General features: G+C 43.3%; 1 protein-coding gene across 1 annotated transcript in view; it reads left to right on the top strand.

The window, feature by feature from the left end:
• Positions 1-16,882, top strand: part of LOC116788441 (translation initiation factor IF-2-like) — a 243,833-nt gene that overhangs the window by 8,193 nt on the left and 218,758 nt on the right. The gene's annotated exons all lie outside the window — the stretch shown is intronic.

Here is a 16,882-nt window from a genome sequence, read left to right as displayed (position 1 = left end):
CATGCTTTCGGCTTTGGAAAACAACAACAAAAACCCAATCATCTGAGAGCTCATTCTCAGCGAAACAACCCGAGGAGCAGCAGAATAACTCAGTGCAGTATTTTCTATAGGTGTACGGTGTCTCCACATATTTCTGTATCATTCTACGTCTCTATTGTCTTTTCCTGAAGATAGCCAAGTCACTCCTGGGCTTCTCACCTATCTTCACCACCTGAAAGGACAGTATATAATGGCTCTAAATTCTTGAAGGAATGTAACTGACGTGGTATTTTCCCAGTATCTTTATTCTTCCGTGGTAAATACTAGCAGCTGAATTGACATGTTCCTATGTTTGAGCCACAAGAAGCTCACCAAAATCATTGTAATAAAGTCATCAAACCGTCTTATGCACGTGGGAGATTTTTTCCTCTCTGCTTATGTTCTGCTTCTCATTTCCGAGGAGGATACCTCATTGAGTCCTGCGGTCTGGTTTAGGCACTTCTCCGGACTTTCAGATTTTCAGTCTGAAGCTTTCAGTATGTTTGGGCTGAAATTATGATTTTCCACATTTCAAAAGGGACGAGGCTATATTTATAAATGTTATAGGAGGTTTCGTTAGTTCAGGAACAACAAAACAGGAATAGAACGGCAATTTTCAAGAAAATAGTATTTCAAAATATAGAAATAAAAAAGTAGCGGAGATGATGTATAATTCAATCAAATTACAGAAAATTGCTTTAAAATTCAGAACAGTAGCGATCCATTATGTCTCTCTTTTATTAGTGACAAGTACAATTACTCTAAAATAAAGAACAGTGGTGAATATATAATTGGCTGTAATCATGTTAGTGTTTGAATAAAAATGACGGGGACATTTAACACTTTGACAACAAAATGTTCAGAAACAACTTATTTATTCAAACAACTTATTTATTCATCCACGTGAAGGAGAAACACACTTTTGCTTACCATAAATCCAGAGGTTTTCACTTTAAATAAAAATATAACTAAAAACATATTAATTATTTTATTATCCAAAGCTTAATAAAGTCTCCTGAGTATGACTGTACTATTATTGATTACTCAGTACCCAAAGGACGCCATCTACAGGAAAAGGTCTTTAGGCTGAATGCCTATCTCATCACTGTTGACTCAAAAAACCCCCCAAATCTGAGTTAATATTCCTCTATAAACCCGGCTCCGATTTTACCCACAACACTGATCACAATATTTTCTTTGCAATTGCTGCTTGCGATTTAATTCGTTATAATTTGACAGGACCTAGGAATCTGTTACAGGAGGCCTTTTTTCTGAGATACGGCGTTTAAAAAAATACATTGAACTCTACGAAGTAGTAATTTTTCTCCTTCTAAAGCAACTTTTTTTCCTCTCAGGACTGACTTGGTCGTCCCTGAAAATGCAGAACAGCCCATGAGATCTCTCCTTTCCACCAAGCTTGTGGAAGATGCTTGCAAAAGAGTCCTGAAAACAAAACAAAACAACTTGATTGAAGGCAGTTTGTGCAACAATTGTGTCATGGAATATCTAACATTTCTTTGTCTTTCAGTTTTTTCCTTTTAGATAGTTCAATAAATATCAGCTATACCCAGCATACTCTCATGTGTTCTTACGATGCATCCTTTGCCCCATAGCTTGATACTTAAAGGTGCCATTTATCCGTAGCCCAGCAAGGGCTCAGGAACCGATCGCAGCAGAAAGAGTGCCCCTTACTATTTTGACCACATAAACACAAATCCGTAGGGATGGCAAATTCCTTCCATGATGCAACTCCAACAACCGAGTACAAAGTACAAACTACTAGAAAATACGAGGAGAGCTAGAAGAAACTTTCAGGACATGTCTCCCTGGGGACTTAAAAAAAAAAAATCGGGTTTAATCCTGAACGATTTTTTCTTTCTTTTTTTTTTTTTTTTTTTTTGTTTGCCTATTTTAATTTCTTATTTATCTTCCCCTCTCGACAAGTCTCGAAACTTCTGCTCCTGGGGAGTGTGTGTGTATCCGTGCTCATAGTGGGGTGAACCCCACACCGACCCGAGCGGGTCCCTCCTGCCGTGCGACAAAACTCAGCTCCGTCCTACCGCGCCTTCACTGCCGGCTCCCAAGGGTCTCTCCTGCCCAGGCGGGTTTCGTCAGCACTTGTAAAAAAAAGTAACTCTGGTTTCTTTCCACCTGAGGCCGGTGGTATGAATGGGCTTGTTAAAATTCAGGGGGGGATTAAACTATGCAGTGAGGAGTCAAAAGCAGAGGTGCGTTGGCACAATGGCCGAGGAAAATGCCCCATGGTACAACCTCAATTTTATACGTTATTTTGTAAACTGGGGACAAAACCCTGGAAACTCTTGTTATTTGTGCTTCCACTGGAATCAGGCTCAAAGTTCATACCGAAGGTCTCCCTCCATCTTTTCACTTCTGGGCATTGACGATGAATGTTCCAAATCTAGAGACTGCGTCTTATTGCTGTTTTTAGACTTGAGGAAAGCTCAGGAGAGGAGGTTTCCTTCCCTGGGGCTAGCCGCTCCCTCAGGCACCGCTGGGGCCCGGTGGTTCCCTCCCTGCCGGGAGCCGAGGAGAGGGTGCCCCTCTGAACCATGAGGTCTGTCAATTCTCGGGTGCCTCGTACCAAACCGCAGATGTCAGCCTTTGCACTACGTGTTCGGGCTGCTAATGCGGGCACTTCACACAACAGAAATGCTCAGCTCAGGAGCTTTTCCCAGGGCCAGCCGCCTACTTCGTGCGTCGCATCTGCCTCTGGTGGCACCGGAGCTCCGTGCGCAGTGGCCTTTGCCATATTCCTCTGGGATCCAAGCACCCGCAGTGCTTTTTTGCCCTCTGCAAGCCGGCCAAAGCACAGACTGCTTACATCTCTGCGGGGCACACCACCGAGGTTCCCGCCTCAACCTCCCCAGGGTCTTCCGCAGAGACCTTTTTCTCTTTGTAATTCACACCCGTACTCCCCTCACCTAGCAGCCCCCCTCCACTCTCCCGTATCGCCAACCAAGGCAGCCGCGGCCGGGGCCTCAGAAAGCCTCGCCTTCCCCGGGACCCTGAGATTCCCCCTTGGGATCCCGTCCCCGCGGTGTCCAGGGAAGGGGCGAGGGCTGTCCGGTTCCGCCCGGGCAGGGCCGTGTCTGGCCGAGCCGAGCGGTGCCCGGAGGCCGCCCCGGGTCGGGAGCGCAGCGGCTGCGGCGGCGGCGCCTCCAGCGAGGAGGGAGCGCGATCCAAACAGCGCCAGCGCCATCTCGCGGCCGGGGGCCGCCAGCGCCGGGCGCGCCGCTGACCCGCCGTGCCAGGAGCGGCCGGAGCCGGCGGAGCGGCCGCTGCCCGGCCCGCCCGGGCGCGGGGGGACACGGCCCGCACCCCCCGCCCAGCTCCACGCGGCTGCCCACCGGCTTTCTGAGCGTCAGGCACCTCTGTGTCCCCCCCTGAAACGCCCTTAAGTTTTCGGTGCGGTGTTGGTACCGGTACAAAACGCATGTCAGTTTTGCGTTTACGCACACGGAACGCTGAGAAAAGAATTATAAGCACTTTAGTCTCCCCCTCCTCCCTCCAAAAGCCCTTCATGAAAACAAAGCAGACAGCAGGAGTGGCAGTCCCTGCCATCTTCCCTCTGAGAGATGTCCCCGCGGGCCGGCACCGTCCCTGCACGCACTCCTGGGGCACCTCCCGGACCTGTGAAGAACGGGGCGGGGGGGGGAGAAGCAAAAAAAGAAACAATGTTGTGAAGACACTGCTGGCGAAAGGAGCCTTCAGTATTTAAATCCTAGTGTCAGCTCTCATTAACAGCTCAAGTCATCTTTTCCCCGGGGCAAACCTTGTCTGGTCTATCGACTTAATGGAAAACAAAACACATGTTTGTATTCTATTATTGCAGTCTCGTTCCTTGGCTTGCAAAGAGGAACAGGCTTCGACTGTTCCATGAGGGGCTTCCCGAAGCGACAACGCTTTTCCTTCGTTCCTCCCTCCTACCCTCCCAGGAAAAGATAAGGATTGCGGCGTCCATCTCCTGCCCTCCCTCATGAATAGGAACTGCAATGGCAGCCACAAGAAACGGCTTTCACTGAAGCCGCAGAGGCTAAAAATAGTCCAAGAAAAATAGTTATTGGTTTGTTCAGCCAAAATTAACGAAGCACAATAGTCTCTGTGGGAAACTTTGGGGGTTATTTGCGCATAAGGTGAAGTGTTCAGCGGCTCGGATACAGCTGCCAGGACCGCAGCATCTCCCAGGGAGGCCGGCCGTGAGGAGACGGGCACGCTAAGCAATAACAAGCGACAGACTGAGAGTTTCGAGACAACCCAAAACAAATAAACAAGCTGTCCCTAGTCTCCCACCGGGAAGGTGGCTTTTATAAGGCAGCAGAGAAAGTTTTGAAGAGCTGCAGACATTTTTGCAAACGTATTTTAACTGATCTGAGCAGTTGGAGCAAATTGGGTGGTTGTTGATTTGTTTTGTTGGTTTGGTTTTCATGTGTGTGCGCGTAGTTTTTTGTTTTTGTTTTTGTTTTTTTTTTTGGGGGGGGAGTGTATTGGTTTTTTTTTTTTAGACAACGGTAGGGAGAGGATGAGAACAAGAGCTTGATAAAGGAAGGAATAAATTTCTCACCCAGCGAAAGCAGGAAAGGTCCGTAGAAGTGGCGACCTGACTTGAACAAGGGAGAGGATTCTGGTGTAAGAAAAAGAAATTATTAATTTCATCACGTCCTCAGTGCTTTCCCTGAGGTGCGGATCTGTGCGGAGTGTCAAGCACAGGGCACTTGAACATGACAAGAGTAACCAATCGAAATGAGCTGCCTTAATGTTCATCTCTTTGCTCTCCAGCCATCTCCAACTGACCTCCCCCCTGCCCAGCCCCGCTTCAGGACGCGCAGGTCTCAATAGGAAAGGTGCGAATGTGAAATTGCCCAGAGGCAGCATCTCTCACGGGGTGTTCCTTGAGCGTCTGCGGAGTCCCAGCGGAGGGAGTAGGTCTTTGGGCCTGGGTCCCTCTCCCACGGGGGACCCCAGCACCTCGGGCATAGAAGGTAGGGCCCCTAACTTTCGCGCTTTCGAAGCGCCGTTTGCTCTCAAGTGCTTGGCTGTAAATAAACGCTATGGCACTGACAACACAGCCGTCCTGCAGTCAGAGCGGAGGCTGTCTCTGCACCTTTCCTCTGCAACACACGCCGTCAGCGTTTTAATTCCAGCTCCAAAGGGAACCTGCAATTATGAGCCCCCCTCGTTCCCTCCCGCTCACATTCTCTTGTCTGAAACATCCACTGAGGAAGGTTATTTGGATTGAGAATAAAATCAAACAGGGAGGGTTGGAAGAAAAAAAAAAACAACATAAGCCCAACAACCCAGCAAACCCTTCCATTTGCTATTTACAAACCTCATTGTCATGCTTCACTCAGGCTGTCTGCCTAGCTTGGGGAAATAAATGTGACTGAACCAGAGACAAAGCCGATGCAGCTGTATTTGAATTTCTCAAACACTGTCAAACATGCTCTTGTCTCATAATTCTCGGAGTTGTTGTTATTATTATGAATATCATACCTAATGTGAACGTACTCGAAAGAGGGCTGCTTGGCAGCAGAGAGATCTCATTCCGATCAGAAATGCACAGAAATTTCTTTAGCAAAGAGCTAAAGGCTCCTTTTCCCTCCTGCTTGGAAGCCTAGGCAGATAAACTAAGGAAAATTCGAGACCTGTAATTTCCTTCCCCAGAAGTGAGTAGGTTTGACTACCTAATCTCCCAGGTGATAACCCACTTCGGCAGCCCGGCGCTGCAGCCGCGGTGAAGAGCAAGACGAGTTCATCGGTCCCTTGCAAGGAAAAGGTGACCACTGGCTGACTTGTCCTAGCCATCATGTCAGCTTCCCTCTCCGGGGGTTATTAGGGGACTGCCAATATGTTTGGTGTTACCAGGGCTGTCAGGAAGCAGAGGTTCTTGCCCTCGTCTCCTTTGGAGAGGAGGAGCCTAAAACACTCCGGGGTCGCCACAGGAGATTGTCTTTAAGGGATACCTGGGAGCATTCCCATGTACCTCGCGTTAGCTGCCCTGCTTCTGACGGGAGTGAGCAAACCGTGCCGGCCCCGTTTCTAGGCCCCACGACGCTGGCACGCCGGGCCGAGCGGGGAGCGCCACGGAAGTGCCGGGAAGCCCGCCTGCCCTGGCAGTGGCCCGGTTGCCTCGGCGAAGAGCCTCCGCCCTCGCCTGGCCCCGCCGCCTCCTCGAGCAATGCCCCTCGACGTGTCGGGAGCGGCAGCGCCGCCAGCCCTGACCGGGAAGGAGTCCCGGGTCTTCGGTGGCTGCCCGGGCCCAGCCCTTGGGTTCCCCTGCTCCGCCCGCGCCCCTTGACACCTTCTCCGAGCCCCACCGCCTGCCCGGGTGCCACTATCATGTCAAGCGGCGCCTGACTCCCGGACTTTGGGGAAAAAACCGGGGTCCTGCATGCCGGGGAGATCGATCTCGCGCCCCATGGTGTAAGCTCAATCGTCGCGATCTCCCCAGCCCTGCTTTTTTCTGACTAGCTTCTTCGTAGTCACACTCCTATGATGGCCCTTCCGAGCTCTCCCGCGGGGAAGAAGCCTCGTGTCACCTCTCCCCGGCAGGACCACCGCCCAGGAGCAGGGCCGCCCTCTCTCCCCAGCTCGTTTTGTTCCCCCCGTGCTCTCGGCGGTTTTCGTTGCACGGTGTCCTTCAGTGAGTGGAAGCAGGAAAATGAAAAGTAATGTGATCAATTATTGGTTTCAGACCATATTTATGGACGGGTAGAAGTAATAACAGTTATTTACTTTGCCGAAACGTTTATTTCACACTTGGTATATTTCCTTACAGTCGGAGAACCGATGTGGGAAAAATAAGCACAAATAAATTAACGTAGGAAAAGTACAGTTTTAGCAAAAGGTGATCCTTCTCCTGTCTAATTTTCGCGGGTGCGTTTCTTCCTCCTGACATTAATTTAAACCAACGAAAGGGCTAAATAGATTAATCTCTAGCCCTCCAGTGAAGCAAGAAGCAAAATACTAATTTACTTGTCCACCCCCTTCATAAAAGAATATTTTTTTCCTTTCCTTCAAATCGTGGCTGATGAACAATCAAAAATCAAAGCAGTCAGGAGGGTAGGAGCCCAGGTGGGTCTCTCGAGGGTATGGCCCCTGTACCCCTGTTCTCCTCTTGGTCCTGCGGTCGCCCGTTCTCCCTCCCTACCCGGGTTGCCCGGTATCTGCTCCTCTCCTGGGCACAGGACTGCAGGCTGCTTTAACGCCTTCTGACCAGGCTTTGTCCCTTTTGAGACTTGTTAGATTCTGTAATTTGTTAGCAGGACTTGGTCTGCCTTCCCGCCAGCCCCCAGTGCAAGCAGGGTAATGTTGCCAGAGGCAGGGAAATACACATCGCACTGTGATTCCTCAGTCTTGGTAACAGCGCTTTCGTATGCACATGTCGCATACGTAGCTTACATCAGAATGACCTTAGCGAGGGGGACAGGGAGGGATAGGGGAGAGGAGAACTAAAAAAAATGCAATTCTACTGTCTATGTCAAGGATTTCAAGTAGAATAGTGCTGGATACCAATGTAACACTTCCTTGTTGGGGGCTCTTGGTCTTTGAATTGCCTCAATTCCCATATTCCAGCTGTTTATTTTATCACCAGCGACTGTGTGCAACAGTTCCGCAGGTTGGGTGACCCGTACTAGCCACGGGCAAACAAAAGACGACTCCTGATTGCCTGCAAATGCTGCAGAGTGAGTTGCGCGACTGCTCAGTTCGTCCTGTCAGGCGAAGCAGCCGCTGCCTCCCTCCCCGACACCTGTTCACCGCCCTGAAGCTGCCCCGGGCCAGGGCTGCGAGTCTGCTCCGGGCAAAGAGTAGGGCTGGGAGCTCAGTAACCCGCACTTTTGCAATCATCCCTTTCTCCACTCATTCTCACCCCCTCTAGAAGCTCCTTAGGTAAAGTTGATACTTATGAACCAGAGCACCTCGCTGCTTCATCTCCCAGGGCAAGAGCAAGAAATTCTGTAAAGGACAGGGCAGCCCATCAATACATACAGCTATAATTTTTGGAAATGTGTTTTTTTGTATGTGTTTTAGTCTGTAAGCCCTCTGTGAAATATGCAGTCTCCCGTCTGTTCTCTCCTTTGCTGACAGCAAAGTGCTGCTCTTTTCCCTAGTTACCTAGTCTGTGTGCATTACCCATAAACAATAAATCAGGTAGTGTTAGCTGGATTCAGAGCCTTCAATATCTTCCTCCCTGTTCTGTTGTTGGGGCTACCCCTAGATAAGGTCCCAGCAGCACCATGAGATACTGACTGTCAGTGCACTTCAGGGCCCTTGCCTTGTGCCCCGGTCCTGAAGGACAGTGAATAGGGACGAAGATGAAACTCAACACTCAGCTGGACCACTGTCCCAGACCTGCAGATCCCTCCATGTAGCACAGCACTCCCTTTTGCAGCACAGCTTGCTCAGGACTCCAGCACCAGATATTCCCAAGAGAACCTATAGGGCTGATGTTGCACAGACTGTTTGGTTTCTGGCCCTGCTTTTCAGTGCATCTTTCCAAACTACCAGCTGGTCTAGCCAGAGAGTTCCTCTGTTCCCTCAGGAGAAACATGGTAGCCGAAGGTATCTTTATGTTTACAGTCCTGATAGAAGGGACAAAATAAAGGAGGAAGATATTTGCTCTTCAGACCTACAGTTCTGGGGCTACTTTGGCACAGTGTTACTGCTTGAGCAGCTCTTCCTCCAACAATAGTACACTTCACACTTAGATAAAGTTCTTCCAATTTGTGAACCAGTTAATTGTCCTGGTAACTGTCTGAGATTATAGCCCTATATTTCAGACAAAGTAAGGCAGATAAGTTAAAACTTTATAATGACAAATTACCTGAATTTTTTTCCTCAAGTGAACTACTTCAGTTGAGTTAGATGGATCACTTTAGATAATAAAATACCATCTGAAAGCTACAAGAAAGTTTTCAACATATAAAAAAATGGCTATCTTCTTTAATCTCTGGGAAAGATGATTGTTTGTCCTTGCTGTTTGTTTTGCATTCTTGAAGTATATCTTTTAAGGCATAATACAAATTTTGAAATCCTATATATGCATCTTTACAATAGTAATGGCTTTCCACAAGCTCTGTGGGAGGTGACATTTCAGCAAGATACTTCCCCTCGACTTTGTTTATTTCAGCAGTATAAATTCTACCTCTGGTGATAGCTGTTAACTTGGCAATGTGAAAAGTGCTACATGATGTGTACTGTGCTCAGTCAGCTCATCAGAAGCTTACCAATTATGACTGTGGAGCCCATTCTTCCTGCCACAGCATGCCACCCACCATGCATAACTGGGACAGCTGATTTTCACATGTGCATAAAATGTAAAAGTATGCACACATTTACACAGAACCCATACAAAGCAGGAACAATAAGTCTGGTGCTTCTTAGAAGCTTTTTTATTTCCTGCAATAGCTCATACACAGGCCATAGTAGATAATTTTTTGCTCCCCTGCCTGCCCTGGAAATGTAAAAAAGCAGAGCTTTTAAATCCCACCCTACAAGAGGATGAGTTTTGTACCTGTCAGGCAATCAGGACACCTGTGTTGTGGCCAAACTTTCAGGATGGCTGTGAAATAGGAAGTTGCAGCTATCAGTATTACCCTTCTCACCCGGCACTTGGTCTCCATCCATATCTTCAAAGTTCTTGGGAAAGGAGGTAGTGGGAAGCAGATTGTGCACTCAATTAAATAATTGAAATATGCTGGAATGGCCCATGAGTTGGGCTTCTAAACATTATGAAATGAAGAACTTTGTTAACAAAAGCCTTTGTAAGCCTGTTTCTACAGGATGAAATCTGATCTCTCTTTAAGGTCTCCTAATGACATTAGTGAGGCAAGATTTAATTCTAGAGAGATGCTATTTGTCAAGCACATAGGTAATGTTTGAGCTTCAAAAATAATGTTACCTTTGAGCATTAATTTACTTTTGGAATATCCAACTGAACATAGAAAATCCAGACTGCGCTTTTTGTTAAGATGTGATTTGCCCTTATCCAAAGATATTATTTTTTTATTTTGAAGCAACTATTTACAAAGCAATTTAGTGCCAGAATCTGTCACCTTTGGCTGTAGTTTCTTTTGCATCAGCTAAAATAGAAGTAACTTGTTCAAGTGAGCAGAGTAACACTAGTGAAAAACCAGAATAAATAATCAGAGAATCAAGCCCTTTGAATAGCAAATGACTCCATAAATAGTCCCATTGATTTCAGCAGTATTTCATGGCATAAGTAGCTACATTAGTGGAAACAGCATACAAGACCCTTAGTGCTCGGACAGAGAAAAAACCCTATAAAGTTATTTAAAAAAAATTCCATATTGTATCAGTCAGTTGACATGTTGAACTCAAATGAGTTCATGACAAGGATGACTCCTATGTTAGCTGTTGTGACAATTCAACACACCTGTGACATGAAAGCTGTGTCCCTTATTCAAGAAAAAAGAGAAAGCAAATAAAGCCACACCAGTGAACCGCTTTCCATTATCCTTAAGCAAATGCTTCTTTAAGCCAGGAAGAACATTTTAGCAGATGGAGTTACTCCTTTCTGGGAGGTTTATGGACAGTATCAAAATATTAGAATGCCATAACATGGTCTCCCCCTGGCTCTATTGCACTGGATGACTTGGAAAAATTCTTTTGCTTGCTTTTCCTTGAAATCTAGTAAAGAATGAGATGAAGTCCAAACATGCTCTCTTAATTATGTGGGTTTTTTTGGCTAAAGACATTTCTTAAAAACAGAGAAGTGTTCTCTGGAAATGTTTTGCAGCATCTTTAAGCCTGAATATGAGAACTGTGTCTGGATCCAGAGAACAGTAAAACACCTACCCAGTTTAAAGTCTTCTGGAACTAACAAAACTGTTCCTGGATCGAATTACTGTGTTGTGGATCCATTTTTGAAAGTGACTCCACTTAGGGAGTCGGAACATGATGCACAAGAGAAGTGGAAGAAACCACGATGACTGGGGAACGTAACAGCCTGACTAGAAACGGCATCAGTGTGGCAGAATTGGGTTCCAATACCTTCCTGCTAGTACTGAACTTGATGTCATCATTCTTGGGGAAGTAGGTGATGTATTTCAAGTATTCAATAAAGAACTGCACACCCACGTACATGGTACCGCTGAAAACTTTTGTAATTACAGTAATTCTAACTACTGTACACATCAGCTCTGTCCTTGCCTTCCTCTCATTTCTTTCTTTGTATTCTTTTCTTGTCATATCACATAGTAACTGTAGAAAGTATTTTGTCCAAATACAAGCTTCTTGTTCTGAATGTCGCTCTGCTGTCAACAGGAACAGTATTTCAAATAAGATACTGGACATTTGCCTCTAAGAATAGTTACCTCTTTGTTCATTCTAGACTGTGGAAAGCTCATCTACATCTTTTGACTGCACATTTTTCATTGAGAACCTCTAGAGCACAAAAGGTGAAAAAAGGAGATATTTAGCTTTATTGTAAACAATTCTTTGTTGTGTCTCCTCAGTTATGACCAAGGTATGTCTATTTTCTGCTAAGTGTGGAGTGTTCTTGTTCCTGTAAAGTTTTTAAGGGAAGTACTTTGAATAACATTGTACAGTGCTGATTTTTCAATAGCAATCTGAAAGTAGTCTGCCATTTCTTCTCTTTATATACAATAGTAAAGTAACACAAAATGGATAAACATTTTTCTCTCTGTCAGGTGAGGATAAGGCTAACCGCCCATGCTGTTATCCCATGGCTGAAGGGTAGGAGGATCTGTTAGACCCCAAATTTTGGGGAAAAGGTCCTGCTTAGCACTGACACTGTACATTGCAACTGAGGTTGGAGGAGATTAGGAGGAGGCTGGTCCCCTATGGTTGACTTTTGTAACCTTTTGGGTTAGGAATATTGTCTTGCTGGTAAAGGCTCCCTACTGAATTATTGATATCCTTGAAAGACAGAGGACAAAGAGAAGCTAATGAGATATTTTTGAACTAATATAGCAGTAAAAGATTCCAAGGAATGAATTTCTCACAACCTCACCAAAAGCCTGAGGTTTATTTGGTGTTGGATGCAATTCTGGACCCTAATCTCATAAAACGTCAACTCCATTCTCTTTACAAAGTGGGACTCTAACATTAAAAGGAACTTTCTAGTTTACTAGTAAAAAGTTTCCCCAAACTCTTAGAAAACATAAATGAATATTCAAATTATACTGTTTTCTGAAAATCACTTGTTTCTAAGCAAACTCATGACATTTAGGGAGGGGAGGGATAATACTTGGTTTATTGTTTTGTGGCGTTTAGATAATTTTTTTCATACTTACTCTAAATAATAAAAAAAAATTGAAAAAGATCTCTCAAAATAATTCCTTTATTGAGTGATCTAATTATGTCTTACTATATTTAAAAAGGCCAACAATGTGTAGTATGAATTTGTGAGGAATTTTAAGGGACCTTGTCCCTATAAATTTTTTTCCTTTTTATTTTCTTTCCCTTTCCCTTTCCCTTTCCCTTTCCCTTTCCCTTTCCCTTTCCCTTTCCCTTTCCCTTTCCCTTTCCCTTTCCCTTTCCCTTTCCCTTTCCCTTTCCCTTTCCCTTTCGTTGTTTCTTTTCCTTTTTTTCTTCTTCTTTTCTTCTTTCCTTTTTTCATTTTTCCTTTTTCTTTCAGACCAACCAACCAAATAATCATCAATGAGACAAAGAAATTTTTATTTTTTAGTTCTGCTATGAGATAAATTTACTATCCAAGATAGTACCAGTCAGGAGCCCAGCAGTCCAGTGCTCTCTAATTACTCACAAACCTACCTCTGCAATATCAAGGCAACTTGATCTCACTGCATCGGTAACAGAGCATCCGGTTTTACAAGCTTGAGAGTGATGGCATGAGAAGGAGTGAAAATTGACAGCAAGTTGACAGAATACTACTGGGACTACTCTGGGGTCCATCACACAGTCATTTTATCCCTATGCCACTAAAAAAACCTAACAAATTTGGCACCAGAATAGCTATTACAGGCAACTGACTTAAGAGTAGTGGGTTTTTTTAGGTGTTTGCTGTGAATGAGGTTTTTCTCTTCAGCCCCTGGGATTATCCTTATATATAGATGGAGACATAAAAGAAGATGGGTGAAAAAAATCAGACAGAAAGAGGAAAATATTTGTTCTCTCCATATGTATGCATTGTGCTGAGTGAAGCAGGGTGCTGAGATGGACTCCTCAGATGCTATCACAGTAACTGCAATATCATGTAGCTGTATGTCTTCTTCAAGCTGCTCTGCAAAATTCTATAGCGTGATCACTGAGATGGCTATGTTCAATCTATACAATCCAAAAGGGGAATGCATTTTCTATTAGATACTGAGCTTATTTTCTGTTCCCTTGGGTGTTCAAAATTCCTTGTAATAAGGAGTCATTTTATTGTCTTAGTACCCTGGTTGTGCTTTGATTTCTGTTGTCTTAATAGAAGCGATAAAAAAATATATTCTGAGAACAACAGAGCTAATGAAGTGGTATTTTGAGGATTTGTATTTGATAATCTTACATCCCTTCTTTTGCCTCGTTGCTGCAGCTTTGACCATTTATGCTGAGCTTTATGCCCAACTCCGTTAGACTTCACTTTCCAGTCCTCTCAGATGTCTTTCATGTGTGTAGATATCAGCTGTGCAGAGAACCTTATAGCTCTCAGTAGTTCAGAGCTACTTTTGCACTGACATTCTGGCAGAATACTTGCTGACTGGATAGCAAGAAGTCAATTAAAAAAGATAACTGCTGAGCTGTTGTGGGATGCTGGCTCTGTGTCCTCTGTCCAACCACTAAATTAAATGAAACTTGTGGAATTTCTCTTTAAGGCTTTGACCTCATTCTTCTCTTTGTCTGAAGCTGGCTAGCAGTATTGGAAAGCATGAGGACTATGGGGAGAGACGGTCAATGTATCTCAGGTGGATCAATGACAAAATATGTGTAAGGGTTAATTAAAAATAAGAAGGTAAATTAAAACAAACTTTTATCAGAAACAAAGTAGGTTTTTTTTAATGAACACTAATGTAACATATTACTATTTCATATAAATACTTTGAAAATTTAACTAAGAAAAATTTTTGATAGAGTTGGAGTGAGACAAAACCACATCTTTTAAAGGCATGATAGTTATGATAGTTAAAATATGATAGTTATGAGTCGGGCTTGGCTGAGAAAACAACATTTGAATCATGGCATTGACACTTAAGTGCTTTCTTTATTTTAAATTTTCATCTGGCTCAGAACTTTGCACACTTGTTGTGAGATTTTAACTATCTGTTAGCGCATTCAAGTTGTATCATAAATAGCAGTATTGAAAACATATGCCACAGGGGAAAGAAATCTGTGATAAAACCAGCTGTCATTATGCGGTAATGAATTCCAGTCACTACTAACCTGGATAAGTGTCTTTTATAGGGAAACAAATGGCTAATTCAGCAAAGAACAATGTGTGTGAAACTTCCAAGTTTTTAAGACAGCCCTAGAAGAGGTAATTCACTTTTATCAATGGGAAAAATCATCTGGTACTAATTTTGAAGCTGAAAACATCTAGTTCATTAAACAGTGAGTAAGAGCAGTTTTCATATATGTAGAAGGGAAATCCTTTTAAGGCAGCAGTTTTAGGGTACCTAGTTATAAGAAAGAAGAAATAAATCACAGAAAAATTTAAATGGAGTGTTTAATCACTACTAAAGACAGAAAACTGACTTGAAAAATATCAGTAAAGGTTTCAAGGGAAAAATGAAAAAGTTTGACTGCATTATCAAATGTATGTAATGAGAATTATTCTAGCTTTGGAGTGAGAAAGCTTAGATGGTCTCATTATTTATTCATAGTTTTAATTTCTATGATTTTTTGACTGAACTTCATGTTGAGGTCACTTTCCTCTGCTGTTTCTAGCTAGTAGATAAAATAACTATTTATATTATAGCAAATAAGCAGTCAGGTTAATGTTTGCATAGCATGGCCACTGAGTATTTTGATATTAGGACAACAGTCTGTATATTTCTTTCAAATTCTCTATTTAAAGTAGGTTGTACTCCAGCTGCTGACTATTATGTTCTAAAACAGTGTTATTATCTCCAAGGGAATTCTGCAAGAAAACACCTCCTTCAGGAATCTTTCATTAAGGGCAGAGTTCATATACACACTCCCCCTCCCACCTACACACCCACCCAGCTTGTATATGTATTGATATCTCCTTTAATGTAGAATTATAATTATAGATCATATTTTAGCATAGCTGAAAGCAAATAATTTCTCTTTGGAAGGATATGGGGTCAGTTGTAGGATCTAGGAACAAAATCAGCAAAAATAAAGCTGCCTGTTTCTAAATAAGCAGTACATTAAATCCACATGACTTAACATCCACATGACTGAACTTGCTTGATTCAGAGATGTTTTCAAGATACACCAAGGAGAGTGTCATTTCATAACAAGAAGAACAAGACTTTTGGAATCAGATGTAGTTTAACTCAGGGAGTAAGCTTGTAAGGTCTTACTGAGTTTATCAAAGGAAAAATAACATATTTGCATTGTCAGAGTATTCACTGGAAAATATGTTCATGTAAACAGGTAGGATGCAAATGTAACTTCTGTCTGGGATTACAACCTGTAAGTTCCTTGGCATAGTGTCATACAAATAGTAGCAGAAAAACTTTGGCTTCATTGCTGCTGTTTGGATTTATGTCACTGTCTTAGAGGGGACAAAGTCTCATGGATGGTTTTTAGAAATTTTCTGAAATCCACCAACCAGATTTTTTTCATTGTGTTTTGGCCTCTGATATTTAAGACATTAAGGAAAACTATGGGGTTTGATAAAGCATAGACCTCGTTCTGTGTTGTTCAGGTGAACCAAACAGGCCAGCACAGGATTCCTCAGGTAGGGTCTCTTGGTCCTGAAGGACCCAGCTGGGCTGCTATGCAGGGATGGTAAAACCTTTTCCTTCAGGTGTGCTAGGCTGCTGCACTGAGATCTTTGGGAGATACAGGCACATCCAGTGTTTCCTACATATTGCCTAGTCCAAGTGGAAAGACCTTTTCCTGAGACAAAGCTCAAGCAATTTTCTGACAGAACCATGCCAATCAGTCATAGCACAGACATTATATTGTTAGTATAAATAATGCCCAACAGTGTTCACCTAACATATAATTCTTCCAGAAGAGGATTTACTTTGCATCATTTGCAGCAAACCTGAGGCACCATTAACCTCTGTTGAAACACAGGATTGTATAGATCTTTCTGCCAAACTGATTTATGGCAAACCAGAGATTCCCATGTCTTTGTTTTCAATTTGGAGAGCTGTTCTGCATTGAATGGTTTGTTTTTCCAGCACAAAGAAAGGTAAATCAAGATTTTCAAATAACACACATATATACCAGTTTTATTAGAATTTGTCTCACTAACATTTTTACAATGACTCAGGAGAATCAAATCAAGATAACAGCAGAAATAATGACCAAAGAATAGCAGTTTCTTTAATCAAGGGAACATGATGATTAAATCAAAAGCTTTATATCTGTGGATATCATCAATGGTCTTTTGACTATTAATAGCAATATGTCATCAGTGAATTTTAAAAATACATTGTTAGAGGTGAAACGTCTACATCTAGATGGAGAGAGGTCAGGACAGTAGCACTTGTATTTAAATCCATTAACTGTATTGTTGACGTTTTTCAAGTGATTTAGATTAAAATATACCACTGAGGTACAGCAATAACTAGAGAGAAGCTCAAGTCCCACAATTTCTTAACATCAAGTATACTTTCCCTGGAGTCTTTGATCCTAAATAGTATCCAAACTGTAATTTTTAATTAAAACAAGAACAACAACAACAACAACGACAATAGAAAGCAGAACAACAAAATGTCAT

Source organism: Chiroxiphia lanceolata, chromosome 6 (assembly GCF_009829145.1).
Source record: "Chiroxiphia lanceolata isolate bChiLan1 chromosome 6, bChiLan1.pri, whole genome shotgun sequence".
NCBI lineage: Eukaryota > Metazoa > Chordata > Aves > Passeriformes > Pipridae > Chiroxiphia > Chiroxiphia lanceolata.
The sequence above is the reverse complement of the archived record's forward strand: the minus strand, read 5'-3'. Positions and strand labels throughout refer to the sequence as shown.